The sequence below is a fragment of the Gymnodraco acuticeps genome, unplaced genomic scaffold (genome assembly GCF_902827175.1).
Source record: "Gymnodraco acuticeps unplaced genomic scaffold, fGymAcu1.1, whole genome shotgun sequence".
Taxonomy (NCBI): Eukaryota; Metazoa; Chordata; class Actinopteri; order Perciformes; family Bathydraconidae; genus Gymnodraco; species Gymnodraco acuticeps.
In genome coordinates, this window is record NW_022990135.1 from 1,117,367 (window position 1) to 1,141,342 (window position 23,976).

Consider the following 23,976-nt stretch of genomic DNA (forward strand, 5'->3'; position numbering starts at 1 on the left):
CCGTTCCCGGAAATGCATCCGTGGAGGAACCATCAGTGTATCCTCGGTTAGAGCTCCTCCAGAGAGCCTCCTCGACGCTCGATCCTCGGTCCTCGGTGTGCATTTAGAGAAATGAGATGTCCTTCAAAATGGAGCGCTGAAATTCATTTCCGGGTCACTACCGGAGGACCGAGGAGTCGAGGAGGGGAAATTTGAGTATTGAGAAGCCTCTTCTTATATTTACTTTGATTCATTCACAGTGCGGTATAATGAGACAATAACAGGCTACAGATGCGGACACACACACACACACATATATATATATGTGTATATATACAATTTCAGAATCAAACAGAGCACTCTCATAATAACGTAACACTATCAGAGACATATATCCTCCTCCAGAGAGCCTCCTCGACGCTCGATCCTCGGTCCTCGAAGTGCATTTAGAGAAATGAGATGTCCTTCAACATGGCGCGCTGAAATTCATTTCCGGGTCACTACCGGAGGACCGAGGAGTCGAGGAGGGGGATTTGATGAAATGAGAAAGAGCCCTAGTATAGTTTGTTGAAAATATGGGGAAAAAACATATATAGTATAGTATGTAGAAATGTTTCTATATTGTTCTATGTCAAAGATTACTACATATATAGATTACTATACTTCCGGGTTACAGGCTCTGATAATGTACACATTTCATACATTAATTATTTTAATACATTTTCTTTTGCTTAAACATGTTTTGTCCATGGAAAAAATGTAAGAAAAAAACGGCATAGTATGTCGAAAATGTGAGATAAACTATTAACTATTTTAAAAATCAGCATTCATATATAGCCTATACATTTTCTTTTCTCTTCACTATATCTGTAAAGCGTCTTTGAGCACCTGTAAAGGGCGCTAACAAATTAAATCTATTATTATTATAAATAAATGTTTACAATAAATATAAAGTAAACTAGATGAGAATAAGACCATTTCCAAAGACTATGACAACAATGATTTGCCATGAATAGCCCAACTTTAGCAGGCACAATTCACTGATAACAAACTAAACATGAAGATGGTTTATTCTGCCAGGGCCCCCCCACAGGATGGTATGACCCGTAGACGCCCCGCCCCCTGCTGGCCAGAGACGCTACATAGCCAAGGTCAGCTGACTGATACGGATGACGCAATGGCAACAGCTCACAACAACTTCGCGAGCTCACGAGATGCACAGGGAAGAGTGACTGGAGGGAATACACAGCGATAACTAGAGTTTCCTGTGATTTAAAAGGTCAGTCAATGGCCAAACGTCCACACAAACTTAACAAATAAGCAAACTAACACATAAGCGAAAAATATAAGCAAACAAACACATAAGCGAACAAATAATCAAACAAACACGGTACCGCTGTGTTAGCTTACAGCTATGCTAACGCCGGTACAGTTGCTACAGTCCGGCAGAATAAACAAACCGCTCATTGTCAAATTCACCCGAGTCATGGTCACTTCGAAAAAATAAAATACTGTGAGAAGTACCATGACATTTCATACTTTTTTTTAATCTACTGTGTGATATGTTCGCTACTGTAGTTGTCAGTGGATGAGCACTTCCGGTTTACAGGCTCTAATAATGTATAGGCCTGTCACGATCATTAATTTTGTTGGACGATACATTTTCTTGGAAATTATTGCGATAAACGATAATATTATCGGCACTGTTGTAAGACCATTTTAGACCACTGACATAATGATAATATATAATAATAATTCAAGTACATCCTCCTTGCACACATTGTCACACAAGCAAAAACAAATCTCCTTAAAACAACAGTCAAGTGTACAGTCCACTGTCCATACAAAGACCCAGATGCCTCAACAGGCCATATCCAAATCTGTTTTTCAAAGTTTTCGAGCAAGGAACACACACATGTTTGCATTGTCGGGCAAATGAAAACATGAACACATTGAGACCTTTCAGAGAGTAGTTCACAAACCACCCCACTGCATGGCTGGATATACCAATAGTGGCCAGCCTCTGCTTCAAGATATGATGATCGACGGTATTGAACGCTTTGGAAAGATCAATAAACAGAGCTGCACAACTCTGCTTTTTGTCTAAGATATCCGCAATATCATTTGCCACTTTCATTGTCGCAGTGATGGTGCTCTGTTGCTTTCTGAAGCCTGACTGATGTTTACATAGGATGTCATTGTTACTTAAAAACTCCTTTACCTGCTCACTCACTAGGCTTTCAAGAACCTTGGCCAGAACTGACAATGTAGAGATGGGTCTATAATTATTTAATAAGGTGGCCTCCCCTCCTTTTAGTAGAGGCATACTATACATAATACTATTAATCTACTTTTTGTATGTTCATTTTGACCTACTATACAACTTGTTTCATATATACTATGACGTCTTTTCTGATATTTTCATTCTATAGTCAGTACCTACTATACAGACTTCATGGTGTCTTTTTCTTCTTTTCTCCCCACAGGACTGCGAGGACATTCACCTGACATCAACGAAGACGGTGGCTTCTTGAGTTTCTGAAGAAGCCACTATACCATACGCGTAGCTGGAAAAAAAGCTGAAAAATTATCTGGAAAATCTGTCACAGCAGCCAGTGAATGTAGCGTATTGTAAATTGACTTTCAATACTTTTTTATTTTTCGAAAATCATTGTATCTTACTTCTTTCCAAATTCAGATATAGAGTGGTGCAGTGACGCATCCTAAAAGCCGGAAGTAATCTGCGCATGGCTTCCCTCGGCAAAAAAGCCATGAGATTTCTCCATAGGATCTTGGAAAATAGCTCGAAATAAGATCTGTGGGAAACCAACCTGTTTGATAAATGCACGTTTTGTTCAGCCGGATAATATCCACATGTCTACCCTACTTTTATAATTTCGAATCATAAATCTAATCGATAGATTTATGATCTCTCACTATGACCCAGAAATAAAACGGCGACTGGACGACCTGCCGGTGAACGGGAAACTTACAAGCCCCGAAATGAGCGACTACGCAACAAAAGGCCTGCAATGTTCCACTATAACAGTCACAGATTGCATCGATCTAATCGAGGGTCCTAAGGAAAACTATACTACATTGAGGAAAACAGAAGCTGACTTCATTAAACTTGTGACACTGAAAGATGATTTGATAAAAAAAACACGACATCCTTAACTGGGACGTCACTGGGTCGCGAAAGAGGAGGTTGCTAGGAGTTTGGCGATTGGCAAAGTGAATCCACCCTGGGCAAAGCCTCCCCTGTAAAGGACCTACACAACATTTTGAATCATGTGCTTGACAGGCAGATTATGGAACTGGACACTCGTTTTAAGGCGGACACATACGGGTTTATGAGAGCCGCTGCTGCATTGTTGCCTCGGTCTACCTTTGGTGACAATTAATGAATTCAGCCTGCCAGCACACACGTTCCCATCTGTGTGGAAGTTGCAGAACACAAAGTGTTTGTTCAGCAGCTAAAGAGAAAGGTGACAGCGGGCATAACCTTCCCATCACTCGTGGAGTTGCTCGACTCATGTCCCATTGACATTTTCCCTCAAATGAATCGTGTACTTCGGGCTCTCGTCTATGGCGTTATTTTTGTGCCTCTATCCTGAGCACGCAATGAAACATTTTGAGCATAGAAAATGTTATTGAGCGGCGCGCAATTTAACATTTTTGAGCACAGAAAAATATATTTTGCAAGCACAATTTACTCTAAGCCCTCTCACAAACTCCTGCTCCGCGCACAAGCAGACCGCTGCACGCGCTCTCTCTCCCTCTCCACCCTGTGCTCGCTCAAGTTGGCACTGCGTTGCAAATGTGCCACAAAACCAACCAATCGGAGAACTCAAGGAGGTCCATTCTGACTGGCTTATTTCAGTTAACATGCGTTTTAGGACATATTAAGTATGTGTGGTCTTGAACGGGCTGGGCCCACCCACTCTTTGATATCTGCCTATGCCACTGTACTATACTATGACTTTTCTGATATTTCCAAAATACTACACTATGACTATTTCCAACATAGTCATAGTATACTATGCTATTTGTATTTACATTTTGGACTATGTTGTTTTTCCTGATATTTTCCACATACAGACTTCATGGTGTTTTTTTCTTCTTTTCTCCTCACAGGACTGCGAGGACACTCATCTGACATCAACGAAGACGGTGGCTTCTTGAGATCCTGAAGAACTTACGGTACTATACTATGACCATTTCTGATATTTTTGACATACTATATACTATGTAATTTCTTCTGATATTTTCGACATATTCTACTTTGTAGTTTTTACTGACATTTTAGACATACTATACTGACTTCATGGTGGCTTTTTCTTCTTTTCTCCCCACAGGACTGCGAGGACATTCATCTGACATCAAAAGACGGTGGATTCTTGAGTTTCTGAAGGACTTACGGTACTATACTATGACTTTTCTGATATTTTCGACATACTGTACGATGTTTTCTTTGACTTTTCGGTAATTTTTAACTAAATAAAATACCACGCCTGGTGTCTACACACTATACCGTGCCTTATTATGGAATAACATATTTTTTCCAATTATTTTGTTGCGTCTTTCATAAAAAATCGACATCGTCATCTTTAAGGTCCAAAAAGCCAAATGAGCAGGTCATAAGCTCTATGAAACAATGATGTCTCAGGACAGATGGCGCAGAGGGATATGTGACGGGTCAGAAGACCTGAGGTTGTGTGTTCGAATCCTCGTGATGCTCAGTGATTTTTAAAGAGCTTTACTCAAAGTGAAGAGGATAAATGCGCCCAGAGAACAGGTCTTCATGTACATGAGTTGGTGGCTATCTGGGTTTGTTCTCGGCACTTAGGCGCCTTAGTGCGCACTGAGGCGCCTAAGTGCCGAGAACAGATCTGCTGCTTAGCATGTGCGGGGTTCGAGTCTACTAGAGGCAAGGTAGCTAATAAAATAGGTCCAAAATAGAGAAATAAAATAGGCCAACAAAATAGGTGAAAAGTAGAATAAATAGAGTTCCAAGATAGGATAGGTGACCAACTAGAAAAGCATAGAGAAATACGGGTAATGTAAACATTGAGCTCAATTAGGGGATAAAATAAATTAGTCTTTTCTAGATACTTAACTCTGACCGTTTGCACTATGACTATGTAATGAGCTTACTAAATGAAAGGTTTATCTCTCAGGTCAGATGGCTCAGAGGGATAGAAGACTGACCGTGAGACTGCAGGCTGTGGGTTCAAGGCTTTTCAGGTGCAGTTGTCTTGGATGAGACGACAACTCATGATATCTGCCCATTATTTGTATCTGTCTACGAAAATACTCGCATCTCATACTTAAGTAAAAATAATTCAGCAGCGTATGGAAATAAGTTAGTTTCGTAAGGCACAAAATGTTTATTTAAAAAAGTCACACTTAACTATGTAATTATTCAAAAGTAACAATAGTAGTCACAACATTTTTTAAAGTTACAGTTGAAAAAAGTCAGTATAGTTTGTCTTGAAAATAAGTAAAGTATATAAAACACATTTCATAAAGAAGTACGTCAGATCAAATGTAATAAAGGTCGTATGTCATCTTTTGAAATGTTATACTATGACTTTTTTATATTGCTCTTCATGCTGTACTATGACTGTTCACATCTTATGTTAAACAAACTATATACATTTATTCCTGTGTTTATGTATTATTTAATAATACATAAACACAGGAATAAATAATGATATATATAATAATAATACATGTAATAATTATAATAATATGTATTATTTAATATATTTATTAATTATTTGTATGTATTCCTGCATTTATTTATTCCTATATTATTTGGTTAATTTATTCCTATATTATTTTTGATAATTTATTCCTATATTATTTGGTTAATTTATTCCTGCATCTATTTGATCATGCCTGTGTGAGATTTGAACCCTATTTTTGTAGTCAGGTAGTGGACCTACAGTCCTTGACTCTAACCTCTAAGCTATTTTGTCTCACAAACTTTCTCGGTGAATCCCAGACTGAAGTATGTATCATTCACTAGAAAGGGCTAGGGCTCTGTGTTTTGAGGCTCAAACATGAGATGGAGATGTCAAATATGCAAAGGAACATCCAGCTCTCTCAGGTCAAATGGCACAGGGTGATAAGAATGACGGTTGGTAGCCTAGAGGTTCTTGGTTCGAGTCTTGTGCGTTCCAGATAGATTTTAAGGTGTCTTCACCTTAAGGAAGAAGTCAAATACGAGTAAAAGCCAAGAGTTCTCATCTGCTCCAATGGCTCACAGAGCTAGAACAATGGTTAGTAGACCAGAGGTTGTTGGTTCCATTCTTGTGCATTCCAGATAGATTCTAAGGTGTCTTCACCTTAAGGAAGAAGTCAAATACGAGTAAAAGCCAAGAGTTCTCATCTGTTCCAATGGCTCACAGAGATAGAACAATGGTTGGTAGACCAGAGGTTGTTGGTTCCAGTCTTGTGCGTTCCAGATAGATTCTAAGGTGTCTTCACCTGAAGTAAAAGCCGGGCCTTCTCATCTGCTCCAATGGCTCACAGAGATAGAACAATGGTTGGTAGACCAGAGGTTGTTGGTTCAAGTCTTGTGCGTTCCAGATCGATTTTGTGCGTGTTTACAGTTAGTATGCTATTGTTCCCATGTTACATGTAACTTCCTTAGCTTCCTTAATTAAGAAAGTTAGTATCCTATTCACTCCCCCCCTTCGGGGGGGGAGTGAATAGGATACTAACTTCCTTAGCTTCCTTAATTAAGAAAGTTAGTATCCTATTCACTCCCCCCCTTCGGGGGGGAGTGAATAGGATACTAACTTTCTTAGCTTCCTTAATTAAGAAAGTTAGTATCCTATTCACTCCCCCCCTTCGGGGGTAACATGTAACTTCCTTAGCTTCCTTAGCTTCCTTAATTAAGAAAATTAGTATCCTATTCACTCCCCCCCTTCGGGCGGGGAGTGAATAGGATACTAACTTCCTTAGCTTCCTTAATTAAGAAAGTTAGTATCCTATTCACTCCCCCCCTTCGGGGGGGAGTGAATAGGATACTAACTTTCTTAGCTTCCTTAATTAAGAAAGTTAGTATCCTATTCACTCCCCCCCTTCGGGGGGGAGTGAATAGGATACTAACTTTCTTAGCTTCCTTAATTAAGAAAGTTAGTATCCTATCTAACTTTCAAATAGGATACTAGCTTCCTTAACTTCCTTAATTAGGAAGTTCGGGGGGGAGTGAATAGGATACTAACTTTCTTAATTAAGGAAGCTTCCTATTGGAGGAGTGAATAGGATACTAACTCTCCTTAAACATGCACAAAATCTATCTGGAACGCACAAGACTGGAACCAACAACCTCTGGTCTTCCAACCATAGTTCTATCTCTGTGAGCCATTGGAGCAGATGAGAAGTCCTGGCTTTTACTTGTATTTGACTTCTTCCTTAAGGTGAAGACACCTTAAAATCTATCTGGAACCAACAACCTCTGGTGTACCAACCATTGTTCTATCTCCGTGAGCCATTGGAACAGATGAGAACTCTTTGCTTTTACTTGTATTTGACTTCTTCCTTAAGGTGAAGACATCTTAAAATCTATCTGGAACGCACAAGACTGGAACCAATAACCTCTGGTCTACCAACCATTGTTCTATCTCTGTGAGCCATTGGAGCAGATGAGAACTCTTGGCTTTTACTTGTATTTGACTTCTTCCTTAAGGTGAAGACATCTTAAAATCTATCTGGAACGCACAAGACTGGAACCAATAACCTCTGGTCTACTAACCATTGTTCTATCTCTGTGAGCCATTGGAGCAGATGAGAACTCTTATCTTTTACTTGTATTTGACTTCTTCTTTAAGGTGAAGACGCCTTAAAATCTATCTGGAATGCACAAGACTCGAACCAAGAACCTCTGGGCTACCAACCGTCATTCTTACCACCCTGAGCCATTTGACCTGAGAGAGTTGGATGTTCCTTTGCATATTTGACATCTCCATCTCATGTTTGAGCCTCAAAACACAGAGCCCTAGCACTTTCTAGTGAATGATACATACTTCAGTCTGGGATTCACCGAGAAAGTTTGTGAGACAAAATAGCTTAGAGGTTAGAGTCAAGGACTGTAGGTCCACTACCTGACTACAAAATAGGGTTCAAATCTCACACAGGCATGATCAAATAGATGCAGGAATAAATTAACAAAATAATACAGGAATAAATTAACAAAATAATATAGGAATAAATTATCAAAATAATACAGGAATAAATTAACAAAATAATATAGGAATAAAAAAATGAAGGAATACATACAAATAATAAATAAACACTGTAATAAATATATTAAATAATACATTTTATTATAATATTACATTTATTATTATTATATATATCATTATTTATTCCTGTGTTTATTTATTATTAAATAATACATAAACACAGGAATAAATGTATTAAATAATAAACTATCTAATACAGGGATGGGCAAATGGCGGCTCCTCTTTTTGCGGGCCCTCAGATTAATTTATAAACATTGTAATTAATTAAAATAAAAAAAATAAAAAATTTTATTTTTTATTTTTTTACTTGTAATACTGATAGACTCCTAGTTACGTCGTGAGCTGCGTACATGATTTCAAATACCGCAAAAATAATCTGTGGTGTGTTTTTATGCCTGCTGTGATGTTAAATTACCGTTTGTTATGCCTTTACAAGCTTAAAAGTTGTGACTACTATTGTTACATTTGAATAATTACATAGTTAAGTGTGACTTTTTTAAATAAACATTTTGTGCCTTACTAAACTGACTTATTTCCATACGCTGCTGTATTATTATTTTTACTTAAAGGTGGGGTAGGTAAGTTTCAGAAACCGGCTCGAGATACGCTTTTTGTTATATTCCATGGAATGCTCTTAACATCCCGATAGCAATGAATATCTGAAGTGCTTTGACACAAAATCCATTAAAAAATGTCATCTGTGGAAGCCGTAATACTGTAAAAAGTACAACCAATCCGTTTAGCCGGCCCGGCTAAACGGATTGGTTGGCCTACCTGCCTGTCAGCCTTCCATCGGGGCACAAACTTATCTCGTGCCCTCATTGGTCATGTGCGCGTTCGTGTGTGTTGGAGGAGGGGTTAGATTTTCTCCGGTTGTGTATTTTCAAATTCTAGCAATCTCGAGCCGGTTTCTCAAACTTACCTACCCCACCTTTAAGTATGAGATGCGAGTATTTTCGTAGACAGATACAAATAATGGGCAGATATCAGAGTTGTAGTCTCATCCAAGACAACTGCACCTGAAAAGCCTTGAACCCATAGCCTGCAGTCTCACGGTCAGTCTTCTATCCCTCTGAGCCATCTGACCTGAGAGATAAGCCTTTCATTTGGTAAACTCATTACATAGTCATAGTGCAAACGGTCAGAGTTAAGTATCTAGAAAAGACTAATTTATTGTATCCCCTAATTGAGCTCAATGTTTACATTACCCATATTTCTCTATGCTTTTCTAGTTGGTCACTATCTTGGAACTCTATTTATTCTACTTTTCACCTATTTTGTTGGCCTATTTTATTTCTCTATTTTGGATATTGGATATATTGGTATTAGCTACCTCGCCTCTAGTAGACTCGAACCCCGCACATGCTAAGCAGCGGATCTGTTCTCGGCACTTAGGCGCCTCAGTGCGCACTAAGGCGCCTAAGTGCCGAGAACAAACCCAGATAGCCACCAACTCATGTACATGGAGACCTGTTCTCTGGGCGCATTTATCCTCTTCACTTTGAGTAAAGCTCTTTAAAAATCACTGAGCATCACGAGGATTCGAACACACAACCTCAGGTCTTCTGACCCGTCACATATCCCTCTGCGCCATCTGACCTGAGACATCCTTGTTTCGTAGAGCTTATGACCTGCTCATTTGGCTTTTTGGACCTTAAAGATGACGATGTCGATTTTTTATGAAAGACGCAACAAAATAATTGGAAAAAATATGTTATTCCATAATAAGGCACGGTATAGTGTGTAGACACCAGGCGTGGTATTTTATTTAGTTAAAAATTACCGAAAAGTCAAAGAAAACATCGTACAGTATGTCGAAAATATCAGAAAAGTCATAGTATAGTACCGTAAGTCCTTCAGAAACTCAAGAATCCACCGTCTTTTGATGTCAGATGAATGTCCTCGCAGTCCTGTGGGGAGAAAAGAAGAAAAAGCCACCATGAAGTCAGTATAGTATGTCTAAAATGTCAGTAAAAACTACAAAGTAGAATATGTCGAAAATATCAGAAGAAATTACATAGTATATAGTATGTCAAAAATATCAGAAATGGTCATAGTATAGTACCGTAAGTTCTTCAGGATCTCAAGAAGCCACCGTCTTCGTTGATGTCAGATGAGTGTCCTCGCAGTCCTGTGAGGAGAAAAGAAGAAAAAAACACCATGAAGTCTGTATGTGGAAAATATCAGGAAAAACAACATAGTCCAAAATGTAAATACAAATAGCATAGTATACTATGACTATGTTGGAAATAGTCATAGTGTAGTATTTTGGAAATATCAGAAAAGTCATAGTATAGTACAGTGGCATAGGCAGATATCAAAGAGTGGGTGGGCCCAGCCCGTTCAAGACCACACATACTTAATATGTCCTAAAACGCATGTTAACTGAAATAAGCCAGTCAGAATGGACCTCCTTGAGTTCTCCGATTGGTTGGTTTTGTGGCACATTTGCAACGCAGTGCCAACTTGAGCGAGCACAGGGTGGAGAGGGAGAGAGAGCGCGTGCAGCGGTCTGCTTGTGCGCGGAGCAGGAGTTTGTGAGAGGGCTTAGAGTAAATTGTGCTTGCAAAATATATTTTTCTGTGCTCAAAAATGTTAAATTGCGCGCCGCTCAATAACATTTTCTATGCTCAAAATGTTTCATTGCGTGCTCAGGATAGAGGCACAAAAATAACGCCATAGACGAGAGCCCGAAGTACACGATTCATTTGAGGGAAAATGTCAATGGGACATGAGTCGAGCAACTCCACGAGTGATGGGAAGGTTATGCCCGCTGTCACCTTTCTCTTTAGCTGCTGAACAAACACTTTGTGTTCTGCAACTTCCACACAGATGGGAACGTGTGTGCTGGCAGGCTGAATTCATTAATTGTCACCAAAGGTAGACCGAGGCAACAATGCAGCAGCGGCTCTCATAAACCCGTATGTGTCCGCCTTAAAACGAGTGTCCAGTTCCATAATCTGCCTGTCAAGCACATGATTCAAAATGTTGTGTAGGTCCTTTACAGGGGAGGCTTTGCCCAGGGTGGATTCACTTTGCCAATCGCCAAACTCCTAGCAACCTCCTCTTTCGCGACCCAGTGACGTCCCAGTTAAGGATGTCGTGTTTTTTTTATCAAATCATCTTTCAGTGTCACAAGTTTAATGAAGTCAGCTTCTGTTTTCCTCAATGTAGTATAGTTTTCCTTAGGACCCTCGATTAGATCGATGCAATCTGTGACTGTTATAGTGGAACATTGCAGGCCTTTTGTTGCGTAGTCGCTCATTTCGGGGCTTGTAAGTTTCCCGTTCACCGGCAGGTCGTCCAGTCGCCGTTTTATTTCTGGGTCATAGTGAGAGATCATAAATCTATCGATTAGATTTATGATTCGAAATTATAAAAGTAGGGTAGACATGTGGATATTATCCGGCTGAACAAAACGTGCATTTATCAAACAGGTTGGTTTCCCACAGATCTTATTTCGAGCTATTTTCCAAGATCCTATGGAGAAATCTCATGGCTTTTTTGCCGAGGGAAGCCATGCGCAGATTACTTCCGGCTTTTAGGATGCGTCACTGCACCACTCTATATCTGAATTTGTAAAGAAGTAAGATACAATGATTTTCGAAAAATAAAAAAGTATTGAAAGTCAATTTACAATACGCTACATTCACTGGCTGCTGTGACAGATTTTCCAGATCATTTTCCAGCTTTTTTTACAGCTACGCGTATGGTATAGTGGCTTCTTCAGAAACTCAAGAAGCCACCGTCTTCATTGATGTCAGGTGAATGTCCTCGCAGTCCTGTGGGGAGAAGAGAAGAAAAAGACACCATGAAGTCAGTATAGTAGGTACTGACTATAGAATGAAAATATCAGAAAAGACGTCATAGTATATATGAAACAAGTTGTATAGTAGGTCAAAATGAACATACAAAAGTAGATTAATAGTATTATGTATAGTATGCCTCTACTAAAAGGAGGGGATGCCACCTTATTAAATAATTATAGACCCATCTCTACATTGTCAGTTCTGGCCATGGTTCTTGAAAGCCTATAAAATAAACTTTTAATGTTTATTTTATTAGCTTGTCTTTTTAATGACTGATTTTAAATGCCATTTTCTTAATCTCTTTCATTTTTTGTAAAGCACTTTGAATTGCCTTGTGTTGAAAAGTGCTATATAAATAAACTTGCCTTGCCTTAGTGAGTGAGCAGGGTAAAGGAATTTTTAAGTAACAATTACATCCTATGTAAACATCAGTCAGGCTTCAGAAAGCAACATAGCACCATCACTGCGACAATGAAAGTGGTGAATGATATTGCTAATATCTTAGACAAAAAGCAGAGTTGTGCAGCTCTGTTTATTGACCTTTCCAAAGCGTTCGATACCGTCGATCATCATATCTTGAAGCAGAGGCTATTCAGTATCGGTATATCCAGCCATGCAGTGGGTGGTTTGTGAACTACTCTCTGAAAGGTCCCAATGTGTTCACTTTGATGGGCTGTCTTCTGAGTGGTTAAACATTACTAATGGTGTACCACAAGGTTCTGTTTTAGGTCCACTTTTATTCTCCATCTATATCAACAGCTTAGGTCAAAATGTGGATGGAGCAACTTTACATTTTTATGCTGATGATACCGTGATGTATTGTGCATGTCCCTCCAATAAGGAAGCTGCTGTTAAATTACAGGCTGTTTTTAACATTATTCAGATGCAGCTCTCTGAGCTTAAGCTTCTTTTAAATGTTGATCAAACTAAGGTAATGCTATTTTCGAAAGCCAAAAAGACACTGGAGACCACTTTGGATATTCTTACTACGCAATGAAAAATATTTGAAGTTGTTGCCTGTTATAAATACCTTGGTATCTGGCTTGATGGTTGCCTCTCTTTTAAACTTCAGGTCAATAATCTGCTTAGAAAGCTGAGGGTGAAGCTAGGTTTCTTTTTCAGGAACAAGTCCTGTTTCTCACTTGAGGCCAGGAAAAGGCTCTGTGACCTTTTGACCTGTGCTTGACTATGGTGATCTGATCTATATGAATGCACCAACCTGATCAAGTTAGATGCCGCCTATCACAGCACACTGACATTTGCTACTAACTGTAAAGTATTAACTCATCACTGTACCCTGTATGCCAGGGCAGGTTTGCCTTCACTCACTGTACGGAGGCTCAGTCACTGGTACATGTTCATCTACAAAGCCATGTTAGGTAAACTACCATCTTCCATCTGCTGTCTGATCACACGGAGAGTTGAAAGTAGCTATTGCCTGAGATCTCATGCTGTGGTTTTGTTAAATGTGCTAAGTGCTAGGACTGACTTAGGGAAAAAAGCTTTTATGTGCGCAGCTCCTCTAACTTGGAACAGTCTGCAAAAAGAATGGAAACTGAGCAATTTGATTCTACTGCATGTTTTTAAAGCTTGGATAGATGCTATGTAATCTGATACTGTTGGTACCTGTACATGTCGTTAGCTATGCACATTGTAACCCTGTAACTATGCTGTATGATGTCCTTTTGTTTTTCTGTTGTTTTCTGTTTTTTTTCTTCTGCGGCTCACAGCCAAAGTGACGCGACAGCTCCAGCTGAAAGTGTCGGAGATTGCAACGATGCAACAGCAAGAGGCAAACAATTAGCATTATGAAAAGGTCCAAGCCTTCTGGGTCAACGGGAAGGAAACTGAAAAAAGAACAGGAGGAATCGAAAGTCAAAGACAGAGGTACGTCGGCTTGTGTAAAAAAGAAAAAAGTCAGTATGTACTGTACCGTAAGACATTTGATTTTAAGCTAGCTAGCTAGCTAGCTAGCTAAGGAGGTAGCCTGCCCATGATACAGCTTTGATGCCATGCTAGCCGCGAGCCTCTGATACAGAATGATAAATACAAATGATTTAAAGTTTTTATTTATGTGTTATTATTCTTATATAATCTTTTTGTAAATAATATACTACTTTTCTATTGTGATAGCTGTACATTGATCCTCCAATAGTGTTTAATTGGTCAGATAGTTTATTTTCACGGTCAACTTGTGTGTAGGCCTATATATATATTTATCTTTCTGTTTATTTTCTATTCTATTTTAGAATTTGTTTATTTTCTGCTCTTTTTAATGTCTAATTATTGTGCAATGCTTTGTTTTATATGCTTCTGTAACGAAATAATGTGAATGTTAGCCAGAAGAAAGCTATCTGGATAACTGCTCCTTTGTATAAAGTGAGGCTGACCAACCAATATGGGCATGTGTTATTATTTACATTACATGTCATTTGTTAGACGCTTTTATCCAAAGCGACTTACATACATTCAGTACTGTGGACAATCCCCACAGGAGCCATTTGGGGTGAAGTGTCTTGCCCAGGGACACAACGACATGCTGACTGCAGTGGGACTCGAACTTGCTACCCCCTGATTCAAAGTCCAGACATAACTTTTATATAGGCCAGTTGTGAACTTGCATACAGCTGAGGCAGATTGCAGCAGTTATTTTTGCCTGACTGTATATACATGTTTTTGCTTGTAATGTGCTAATATCTACCATATAATTTTCCAGCGGCACTTGAGAAATACCTCAAAAAGCCCCCAGTTGCTGGAGAAGGAACATCTGATCTCCCATGTACATCACACTCTGAAGAATGTAAGTTTTGCCACACATTTATGGTCTCTGTGTAATCGTTAATGCACTACTTTTTGTCATTATTATTATTGTTATTATTATGATAAATAATGAAAACTGAAGCATGAATAACAATCTAATCCAATCCACTTTATTTATATAGCACAGTTTAAAAACAGAGGGTTTGCCAAAGTGCTTCACAATGAACATAACATTATAATAAAATATAATATTACACGAATAGATAAAAAGCACACATAAGAAAAGATAAAAAAAGCACACATAAGAATAAATACAAGGCACATAAAGGCTATGGACAGACAGTAAAAGCATACAAATAGGTATGACATAGCTCAGACTGACTGGTAAGCGAGGGAAAAGAGGTGGGTTTTTAGGCGGGACTTAAAAACTTCAAGAGTGGGCGACAATTTAACCTGAGGGGGCAGGTCGTTCCAGGGGGGGCTACCGATGAGAACGCTCGGTCTCCCCTGGTCTTTTGTTTTGTTTTTGGGACTACAAGCAGCAGCTGATCAGCCGACCTCAAAGCCCTTGAGGGGGTGTACACCTGTAAGAGGTCGGAGATGTACTCTGGGGCCAGCCCATTAAGAGATTTAAAAACAAACAATAAAATCTTAAAATGGACTCTAAAATGGACAGGAAGCCAGTGGAGCGAAGCCAGAACTGGTGTGATGTGATCAAACTTGCGGGTTCCTGTAAGCAGCCGCGCCGCAGCGTTTTGTACAAGCTGCAGGCGGGCCAGCGAAATCTTATTTAGGCCGGCATAAAGTGCATTACAATAATCTAAACGAGTTGAAACAAAGGCATGAATTACACGCTCAAAGTTTAAAAAGGATAAAACCAGTTTAATTTTGGACATTAGCCTCAAGTGATAAAAACTGGATTTAACCACAGAGTTTATCTGTTTATCTAATTTAAAAGCACTGTCGATTTTGACACCCAGATTTGTGACCATGGGTTTTTCAAACTGTTGCAGGGAACCCAGGTCAATGGAAGGGACATCACCATTTGGTCCAAACACAATTACCTCCGTTTTGCTCTCATTTATATTTAAAAAGTTTAGCGCCATCCAGGCCTTTATGTCATTAAGACAGTCAACCAGGGGCATCAGAGAGGTAGTGTTTTTTCTTAGGGGTAGATATAATTGGGAGTCGTCCGCATAAAGTTGGTAGGAGACGCCATATTTTCTAAAAATGTGTCCAAGGGGGAGAAGGTATAAGGAAAATAAAATAGGCCCTAAAATAGAACCTTGGGGAACTCCACAAGATAGGGGGGCAGAAGAGGATGTAAAGTCACCAAGCGTAACAGAGAAAGATCTCTTGGACAGATAGGACCTGAACCACTCTAAGGCAGTGCCCCTGATACCCACACAGTGCTCTAGACGAGAGATAAGGATGGTGATGATGATAACTTCTTTGCATGTTTGGATTGCCTGCCTGCAGGTGAAGGAATAACGAGCACAGTATGTGAGTCCACCATTGCAGCCCCCTCAGATCCTGCTGACTGCCCAGGCCCATCTGAGTCCAACATTGCAGTCCCCTCAGATCCTGCTGACTGGCCAGCACTGAGTGATACAGTGGGAAAAGCCATGTGAACATCACATTGAAATCATGGTCTGATACCAGATGGGAGAGTCGGATCAACAGCATAGAGGCTGTAAGTAGGGATGCACGATATGGACATACCCCCGGACCCCCCTAGAGGATGTGACATCCACCCCCCAATTAAAACATGTTCATACAATGAATACATTTGAAACCTTTATGTATATTACCTATGTCAATACGTTTCTGTTTTTGTAGTGTATTGGTCTTTTGTAGAGATTTAGAAAAAAAACTTAACAAATATATAACAGAGCAGAAAGTGAAGTAAAAATGCAGTAACAATTTAGTATCTTAATAAAGAAAAGTAAACTAAGGCTAACCAAGGCAGCAGCCATTATTCACTTCAAGTGTTTAGAAATGCATCTTCTTATGCCCCGGCCACACGAGGACGAAAACGGTCGTTTGCGTTACTGTTTAGTGTCATATAGACCATTCGGCCACACGAGGACGACCGAATACGGCACTAAACGACTGCGTAAACGATAACGGGTCCCAAGGTGGATAGAACGGCATACGCAACGCTCTGGGGGGTCCAACGGCTCCGTATGTACGCCCTATACGATAATTTTCTGATAATGATGAGGCAATAGCCCCGCCTCTCCCCACCTCTGCTGCCCCCCCCCCGCGTCAAAGTAAACTGCACACTGAATTCAGATTATTTATCTTTCTCTCGATATGGACCTAAACGCGAGTGAAGTCTAATCTGACAGGACGGAGACACGCAGCTCTGCTCACCTGCAGCTCCTCCCGCTGTGATGCGGCGGTGAACGGAGTAAAATACACACTTCAAGTCAGATCATCACCCTTAGCTATTTTAATTACCTCTCAAACTACCTAAACTAGATATAAATATGTTTATTTTTACTGTCGGCCGGGTCACTCATTACTGGATCAGCTGCTGCATGAAACAGACACTGGCGCTGTCCGAAGATAGGGAGGAAAAAGAGAGGCTCCGTGTATTTTATTATTATAATATATAGAGTCGTTATTCATTTGTTTTAAAGCTCAATAAATAACAAAGAAGACCTTTGACCGGCACTTTTATAATTTTGTCGGAAGATTTAAACTTTAATACACGTTGACTGGCGAAAAACTCTGCCCGGTTCCCTCGGCCCCCACCGCGGAGAATAAACAGAAGGGCAACCATGACAACCATGCTTCTTCGCTGCTTTTGTGGAGGAAGTTACAGCGCCACGTACAGGCTCCTGCATATGTACTGCAGCTTCTCCAGCGCTTGGAGCTAAACGGAGCGGTCTCGTGTGGGCAGACACTATCCGGATGACTATTGCGTGTGGATGGAAGCTTTTTTGCGATTGCGTTTGCGTTAATCCTATGCGTTTAGCCGTTTAGCCGTTTTCGTCCTCGTGTGGCCGGGGCATTAATTCAACTAGTGTATTACCGGTACAAGTAGGCACACCATAAATTAATAGATACAAATAAAACCATAAATACAAATCAAAACTGGCCAGGAGGGAACAGAAACATAATACAATAAAATAGCTTTCAGTTTTGTGCATCACAGCAACAGCAGGTAGCCCCCCCCCCCACAGTGTGTGGGCTATTTTGTCACCTAGAACCACTGGTGTCTTTGACTCTGTCAAACAACTCTCCACAGAGGCAGGGGCAAGCACATCTGTTATTATGGACGCTGCTTTTGTACGACCACATGACATTTTCTTTACTATCTCAGAGTCTGGAAAAATGGTCGGCGCTAGCTTGTTACCAGTCATTTGACCGGTATGATTAGGAGTGTTGCAATGTATGGTAAACACTGGTTATTTCTGCTGCTGTTACCTTGTCTGAGTGGCCATCATTTTTTGGTTTGAGTAGGAATGTCTCCATAGAGTGGGATGTCTCTTTATGAGCAAACACGTTTTGTGAGAATCGCATTCTCGGTGTCTTCTTAGCTGTAGTTTCAGTTTCCTCCATTTTCCATAACCTACTGCGTCGCCTGCGTTCGTTGTTGTTGTTTGGCGGGGCCGCGGGGGGAGCACCCGCCGTGTGTTACAGTTTGATTGACAGCAAACACAGCCCCGTGATGATAGCCTTCCCTGCTTTCTCAACAGCCATTGGATGAATCTGATTTTAAAGAAAAGCGTTTTAGCCAATCAAAATGAAATATGCGGGACATCTTCTCAATTTGCGGGATGCACCAAAAGTCGTGAAAATGCTGTGCAGTCCCGCGCAAAGCGGGACATCTGTCCAGATGTGTGTGCGTAGATGTGACCACCCTACGCACACACCAAGTGGGGTATAACCACCCGTTGGAACGACTTATGACCATTTCAAGTTTTCAAAGTCCAATTGCAGTAACAAGGCATACCGCCACGGGGCCCACATTTCACACACATGTAGGCCCGGGGTCTAAGCTATCACCCAGACCAGGTTCTATAGGGATGCCCACCGAGTTTGAGGCAAATCCCGTTTTCCTTGAATAACTTTTGACAGGAAGCTCGGATAGGATCGGGACAAATTTTTAGCCACCCCCTTATATGAAAACACACCCAATGATTACGTATTCCGCATCCAATGGTACCAAACAACGTGTCATTTGGAAGATGTTTTCAGCAGCGTCAAGGTGTGGGAGATTTTTGTTGGGCAGAAAATCTCTCAAATGTGACATTTTTCAAAAACACCTTCCGAATGATACGTTGTTTGGTATTGTTGGATGCGGAATACGTTAACATAGGATAGGTGTGATCAAATAGGTGGGGGCTACAAATTGGTCCCGAACCCATCCGAGCTTCCTGTCAAAAGTTAAAAGTCCAATTGCAGTAACAAGGCAGACCTACCCATAGACCACACACAGTTTTGATGTGAGTAGGCACATAACATTAGTCCCACCGTTCAGGGAAACAGAGGTAGACACATACTTTAATGCCTTTGAACGCATCGCTGGTATGCTGCAGTGGCCTAAGAGAGTGTGGCCTCTGTTGTTGCATTGCAAATTTGTAGGTAAAGCTCAGGAAGTTTGCAATGCCCTGACCGCTGAGGAGAGCTTAGATTACGAAATTGTTAAGACCACAGTCCTTCGAGCGTATGAGGCATACAGACAAAAATGTAGGAGTGGTAAAAAGACAACCAGACCTACGTAGAATTTGCGAGAGAAAAAGGTGGCCTTTTTGATCGGTGGTGTCAAGCTAGCAAAGTCACGTCCAGGGAGGACATGCGTGAGCTCATTCTTTTGGAAGAGTTTACAAATCAACTGCCTAAGAAAATTGTCACCTATCTAAATGAGCAGAAAGTTGTGTCACTTGCTGCTGCCACGGTACTGGCAGATGAATTTGTGTTAACTCACAAAAATATTTGTTATCTTCCAGTTTGCCGTGATCCTGTGGCAAGTGACAGAAGGGTAAAAGCTCCTTCCCGTGGTAGCGCCAAAACAGCTGAGAACAGGGAGTGCTATTACTGCCGTGAGCAAGGACACCACATCGTCGACTGTCCTAGCCTAGAAAGGAAAGAGCAGTACGCAGGTAGAAAAACGCCATCCCCTATAAATTGTATTCATACCCAAACCGCACTCTGTAAAGAACGTTGCATCAAACGTGGAGGATAGCGCTATTGATGAGGCGTTCAGGCCTTTTATTTCGCAGGGTTCTGTGTCTTTGACACGTGAGGGAAAACAAATTCCCATCACAATTCTGAGGGACACAGATGCTAAGCAGTTGATTATTCGTGGTGGTGTCCTGCCGTTCTCAGCATGGGGGGTTAAACTAAGTGTTTTGCGTGCGCCCTTGCATTTTGTTCAGTTGTCGTCCAAATTTATTTCTGGTGTGGTTAAGGTTGCCAATTAACGGTGTTGATCCTTGGTAATGATTTGGCTGGGAAGAAAGTTTTTCCGTAACCCGAAGTTGTTAATGATCCAGCTGTGATCACATGTGTGTCTGAGTCCACTGAGCTGGATTCGGTTCAGCTGTTCCCTGTGTGTGCTGTAACTCGTGCGATGTCCCGAAAACTAGGTGACGTAGTGGATCTGAGTGACTCTTTAATGAGTGACTCCGATCCACTTAACCCACTGGCTGAGGGTCAAGGGAAAAAATCTGTTTCCATCGAGCTTCAGCCTGACGACAAACCCCTTCAACTTTCAGTAGATGACTGAGATAAGTATGGTTGGTTGTAACCGTCAGCTTTGGTAGGAAAAGGTAAGTGTACATCCTTTAAATTCTGTTTTAAGGCTACTTAATGGTGGTGGTTGTACAATGTCTTCAGCAGGTGACAACTGAGGTATGAATCCTTCTTCCAGCTCCATGCGTGGCTGGCCCATTTCACGTGAATGTTGGGGGTGAGCACTTTGTTTCAGTGCGTTTTATTCACGGATATAGTCACTGATGCGTTCCATTTTATTTTCAGACTGGTGCTCGGAATTCATCTTTAACTTTGAAACCGTCTGCCATTTTCAAAACCTGTGCTTCAGCTACTGCGGCACACTGTAGATTTAATACTTCTAGTTCTGCGTCTATTCTTGTTTTTTCTAACTGTACTTCAGCATCTCTCCTAGCTGACTCCAGCTTTAGTTTTAGTTGTTGTGATGCATAAGCTGCTCTAACCTTGGCTGCTTCTGCTTTTGCACGAGCATTTAGTTAATGAAGAGGTTGAAGATCTTCCTCCAGAGGTTGATGATTTCCCACTCTTTCTGGAAGCCATTTTAATCCTTTGTAAAAACTGATCTCTACTGTCTTTTCACTATAATGTTCTTATCCGGACGTAAGAGCCGCAGACTTAACACAACGTTAAACTCCACTCAAAATGAAGAAAAAGAGTCGTTGTCGTAGTTGGGAAACTTTACTGGTAACTCCTTCACCATGACATGAAAACTGTAACAATAAATACAGAATGCAAAACGATCTTAGTCTTGTGTTGTCTATTCAAACACCCTTAGTTGCATTGTAAATATATACAATATAACATTACATGTTTCTTAAACATCTTTCCATCAAATAAGCATTGATATAGGAACTACAACATGTTAACAATGAAATGTAATCACTTACGACATTGATTGATCAGTCTTTTCATGCAGATGCAAATGGCTCCTAACAGTGCCTAAACATGTGGCCTCCTTGAGTTTCTACAATTTTCTAACAGCATGACAGGAAGTGATGCAAGATTGACAGGAAGTGATACATTCAAATAACTTTATGAACAGTGTCAAATAAACAAACATTACAAGTCACCTGAAAGGTGCTGCAAGCAGTATTTTAACTTTACAAATTATATGAAGTGTTTTTGAAAACACCACATTAACATTTAAAGCTGACTGCGGCTGGTCCAGGAAAATGTTGAACAGCTCCACGTTTACCTCCTTGGCAGCCATGTGAAGACACGTCCTTCCACTTTTTTGATCCTGCACAAAACAATGCAAGCTTCAAAGTAATGCGACAAGTGTGACATGTACCAAAGTCAAATGATTTGAATAGTTACCTTCGTCCCACTGGAGGCTCCCGTAAGCAGGAGAGTCTTGATGTATGTGTGTGTGCCCTCTGCGCTAGCTCCTTTGCCATATATGAGCACAGATTCCCCAGAGTCCTCAGCTCTTTAACCACAGCCTTGTGAGACAAGACAGCTGCATGCAATGGAGTTAAACCTCAAAACAGAGAACAGCAGGATTACATCACAAGGACATTTCATACAAACCAGCTTTAAACTTCAATAAAACATACTCACCATCATAGTTGAACATTTCAATATCCACCTGCTGACACTGGTCAGACTGAATCAACCCGGCCTCAGTTTTAGAATAAGACTAAATCAGGAGAGTCGATGCATGAGAAACACTTTAACAGAACATGCTCCGATTGTGGTTTGTGTACTTATGGCTACAAAAAAACCTGGCAGGAAATTAATCTAGCGTTAAAGATACAAGCCTCATTTTATCATCATGATTTAAATAGTGTTGTTTGCATGCTGGCTTTTTAACTGGCTTTGTATTCCATTAGAAACACTAGGAAACCTTTGCACAGTGGGATTGTCCCATAGAAACGTCTCGGGATCATTCTTCTTGCAGCGTGGTTCGAGGCAGATAAACAAAGTTACTTATTGTTTCCCACCTTCACAGCTCTGCCCATAGTGTCGCCATTTAGTTATTCTGCTGTGATCAAAGCGCTGGCATTGTAGAGAAAGGCACATGGGGAAGAATCTTAAAATACTTTCAGACAGTTAATTAGCCTCAATAGGCTATAAAACATATAGAGCTGAAAGCAAACATTAGACATTCACTTCATACCTGTAGACATGTTTTTGTTAAGGTGTGAAACTATTCCTTTAGGTAAAAGTAAACTGGATAGCAACAAAAAATGACAGTTTAGAATCAGAAATCCTTTATTCGTAGCACCTACAGTAGGGGAAATGTACATTGTTAAAGCAAAAAGGCATGCACATAATAATAACAAATAAAATAAGTGCACATTTAGGTAGAAAAAGACCAGACGCAGTATTATACATGTCACGCCCTGGCTCAAGGACGGACAAAGGAAGGAGACCACACATGATTCATCCAATTGAAGTGCATTTATTTAAAGAAACTAAATTAACTATGAAGTCAGTTAATCAGTAATGTGTGTGGGTGTGAACATGCATCAGTATATAGCGAAAGCACAACCAACCCAAGGTCCAGTAGAGCCAAGCAACCCAAGAGGAGAGAAAGACTGACTGCTCAGGCACCCATACTTGTAGCTGAGCAGTCAACCCAAATCAGGTGTCAGCAATCTCTCCTGATTTGGGGAGTGGCTAACCAGGGACCTGAGTCTAAGGCCTAGGGGCCGTCACATACAAAATAAGGATGAAACATGTAGAACGTGTTATAGCAGCAGATAACCTAAAGACTTCCTTACAGATGTATGTTACAGTATTAAAGAGGACATTATTGTGTTCATTTTCATGTTCTTTTTTGTATTTTGTGCCTACTGTCTACTCTACTGTAACATTTTTACATGCTTTAATGTTCAATAAGGTCTTTATTTTTTTCATACTGTGATGTCTACAGAGTACAGAATGTATAAGGATTGACACGTTAATTTGAATCCTTTTCTCTTCCAGGATGCAGCAGCGATATAAATAAAGCCAAATCTTTTCCCCACAGGTTAGAGTACTTGATGAGTCAGAGTGCTGTTAAAGAGTCTAAAGAAAGCTCGAGGCTCCCTTTGGCCATCTTGTTTTCTGCCAATGCTGTGACATAAAACTGCATTCTAATCATTTGTGCCTGCGTGCACTTAGAAAGCTGCCAGATGTTTTTATCCAGGCCGACATATTGCCATAAGTTGTGTGTGTGTGGGAAAAAAAGGGGGGGGGGGGGGGTTCCTAAGCTCTGTCACTTTTGCCCCAAATGAAATCAGTTTCACTTCATTACAGTGTCACAGCATAATAACCTCCAAGAATAAAAAGTGTGTGTCATGAGGGAGCAAAGTGGAAACCGTCGCTGCAGTGAGGGCAGATCAGGCTACAAGCACACAGATGTTTTGTTTATTCCTCTGCCTACACACACACACACACACACACACACACCAGGTGAAGAGTATTACTCACTCTGGCAG

At 40.5% G+C, this 23,976-nt stretch overlaps 2 long non-coding RNA genes across 2 annotated transcripts; one reads left to right on the forward strand and one right to left on the reverse strand.

Annotated features, from left to right (window-relative positions):
* The first annotated feature begins 1,152 nt into the window (after positions 1-1,152).
* LOC117546581 lies at positions 1,153-16,521 on the forward strand. The gene is made up of 7 exons (XR_004569041.1): positions 1,153-1,258; positions 2,466-2,610; positions 4,117-4,182; positions 4,338-4,401; positions 13,777-13,933; positions 14,763-14,846; positions 16,286-16,521. It is a non-coding gene; the product is annotated as an uncharacterized LOC117546581 (long non-coding RNA).
* Positions 10,060-22,281, reverse strand: LOC117546582. The gene is made up of 5 exons (XR_004569042.1): positions 21,869-22,281; positions 21,439-21,791; positions 11,875-12,019; positions 10,303-10,368; positions 10,060-10,147 (listed from the first exon to the last, which is right to left on the reverse strand). It is a non-coding gene; the product is annotated as an uncharacterized LOC117546582 (long non-coding RNA).
* Between the last annotated feature and the right edge of the window lie 1,695 nt (positions 22,282-23,976).